Source organism: Arachis hypogaea, chromosome 4 (genome assembly GCF_003086295.3).
Source record: "Arachis hypogaea cultivar Tifrunner chromosome 4, arahy.Tifrunner.gnm2.J5K5, whole genome shotgun sequence".
Lineage (NCBI taxonomy): Eukaryota > Viridiplantae > Streptophyta > Magnoliopsida > Fabales > Fabaceae > Arachis > Arachis hypogaea.
The window spans coordinates 93,060,094-93,063,097 of NC_092039.1; the positions used below are offsets into that span (position 1 = coordinate 93,060,094).

Below are 3,004 nucleotides of genomic sequence, written 5' to 3' on the forward strand. Positions count from 1 at the left end.
AGCTTCAAACTTCTGAAGGCTGGGCGTTAGTGACAGACGCAAAAGAATCACTGGATTCTACTCCAACCTTATTGAGAACCGACAAATGATTAGCCGTGCTGTGACAGAGCATTTGGACCTTTTTCACTGAGAGGATGGGATGTAGCCATTGACAACGGTGATACCCTACATACAGCTTGCCATGTAAGGAGTAAGAAGGCTTGGATGAATGTAATAAGAAAGTAGAGATTCAGAAGGAACACAGCACCTCCATGCACCTATCTGAAATTCCCACCATTGGATTACATGAGTAACTTTATCTTTATTTCCAGTTTATTTTATTTATCTTTTAATTATCTAATCCAATCACATTTGAATCCGCCTGACTGAGATTTACAAGGTGACCATAGCTTACTTCATACCAACAATCTCTGTGGGATTGACCCTTACTCACGTAAGGTTTATTACTTTGACGACCCAATACACTTGCTGGTTAGTTGTGCGGAGTTGTGACAAAGTGTGATTCACGTTTGAGAGCACCAAGCCTTTGGAGCCATTATTGATGATCACAATTTCGTCCACCAAGTTTTTGGCGCCGTTGCTGGGGATTGTTCGAGTATGGACAACTAACAGTTCGTCTTGTTGCTCAGATTAGGTAATTTTCTTTTCAAAAAGTTTTCAAAAAAATTTTCAAAAAAAAATTTCTTTATTTTCGCTTTTCTAAAGAATATTTTTGAAAAAAATAATAAAAATACAAAAAAAATCATAAAAATAAAAAATATTTTGTGTTTCTTGTTTGAGTCTTGAGTCAACTTTTAAGTTTGGTGTCAATTGCATGCTTTAAAAATTTTTCTTACATTTTTTGAAAATTCATGCATTCATGGTGTTCTTCATGATCTTCAAGTTGTTCTTGACAAGTCTTCTTGTTTGATCTTGATGTTTTCTTGTTTTGTGTTGTTTGTTGTTTTTCATATGCATTTTTCGTTTGTTAGAGTCCATGCATTAAAGATTTCTAAGTTTGGTTTCTTGCATGTTTTCTTTGCATAAAATTTTTTTAAAAATATGTTCTTGATGTTCATCATGATCTTCAAAGTGTTCTTGGTGTTCATCTTGACATTCATAGTGTTCTTGCATGCATCATGAGTTTTGATTCATAATTTTCATGTTGTGAGTCATTTTTATGTTTTTCTCTCTCATCATCAAAAATTCAAAAATCAAAAAAATATATTTTCCTTATTTCTCTCCAAATTTTTGAAATTTTGGGTTGACTTGGTCAAAAAATTTTAAAAATTAGTTGTTTCTTACAAGTCAAGTCAAATTTTCAATTTTAAAAATCTTATCTTTTCAAAACTTTTTCAAATCAAATCTTTTTCATTTTTATCTTATTAATTTCAAAAATTTCAAAATATTTTTTCAAAAATCTTTTTCTTAATTTTATTTCAAATTTTCGAAATTACACTAACAATTAATGTGATTGATTCAAAAATTTGAAGTTTGTTACTTTCTTGTTAAGAAAGGTTCAATCTTTAAATTCTAGAATCATATCTTTTAGTTTCTTGTTAGTTAAGTAATTAATTTTTAATTTTAAAAATTAAAATCTTTTTCAACCATATCTTTTTATCATATCTTTTTATCTTATCTTTTATCATATCTTTTTCAAAAAAAAAAATTATTTCAAAATATCTTACCTAACTTCTTATCTTCTTATCTTTTCAAATTTGACTTTAATATCTTTTTCAACTAACTATTTGATTTTTGTTTGTTTCTTATCTTTTTCAAAACCACCTAACTACTTCTCTCTCTCTAATTTTCGAAAATATCTCATCCTTTTTCAAAAATTCTTTTTAATTAATTAATTGTTTTAAATTTTAATTTTAATTATATCTTATCTTTAATTTTCGAAAATCACTAACTACTTTTTCAAAATTATTTTCGAAATTCTCTATCTCTCCTTTTCTTCTATTTATTTATTTATTTACTAACACTTCTCTTCACCTCTCTTCATCTCCAATCAGTGCCTCTATCCTCACTCTTGTGATTGGATTCTCCACTTTTATTCCTTTCTTCTTCTACTAATAATAAGGATCCTCTTTGTCCAGATATAGAGGATTCCTCTTCCTTTTCTTTTTCTCTTCTCTTTCATATGAGCAGGAACAAGGAAAAAGACACTCTTGTTGAAGCTGATCCAGAACCTGAAAGGACTCTGAAGAGGAAACTAAGAGAAGCCAAATTACAACAATCCAGAGACAACCTTTCTAAAATTTTTGAACAAGAGAAGGAGATGGCAGCCGAACCCAACAACAATATTGCAAGGAGGATGCTTGGTGATTTCACTAAACCAACGTCCAAATTTGATGGAAGAAGCATCTCCATTCCTGCCATTGGAGCAAACAATTTTGAGCTGAAACCTTAATTAGTTGCTTTGATGCAACAGAACTGCAAGTTTTATGGATTTCCATCTGAAGATCCTTATCAATTTTTAACTGAGTTCTTGCAGATTTGTGAGACTGTTAAGACAAATGGAGTAGATCCTGAAGTCTACAGGCTCATGCTTTTCCCTTTTGCTGTAAGAGACAGAGCTAGAACATGGTTGGACTCACAACCTAAAGAAAGCCTGGACTCCTGGGATAAGCTGGTCATGGCCTTCTTGGATAAATTCTTTCCCCCTCAAAAGTTGAGCAAGCTCAGAGTGGATGTTCAGATCTTCAAGCAAAAAGATGGTGAATCCCTCTATGAAGCTTGGAAAAGATACAAGCAGATGACTAAAAAGTGTCCTTCTGGCATGTTTTCAGAATGGACCATATTAGATATATTCTATTATGATCTATCTGAGTTTTCCAAGATGTCATTGGACCATTCTGCAAGTGGATCCATTCACCTAAAGAAAACGCCTACAGAAGCTCAAGAACTTATTGACATGGTTGCAAATAACCAATTCATGTACACTTCTGAGAGGAATTCCGTGAATAGTAGGACGCCTCAGAAGAAGGGAGTTCTTAAAATTGATGCTCTGAATGCCATATTG

General features: G+C 32.0%; 1 non-coding gene across 1 annotated transcript; it reads right to left on the bottom strand.

Annotated features, from left to right (window-relative positions):
* Nucleotides 1-2,659: 2,659 nt before the first annotated feature.
* Nucleotides 2,660-2,763, bottom strand: LOC112799118 (small nucleolar RNA R71). The gene has a single exon (XR_003200695.1). It is a non-coding gene; the product is annotated as a small nucleolar RNA R71 (small nucleolar RNA).
* Nucleotides 2,764-3,004: the final 241 nt, after the last annotated feature.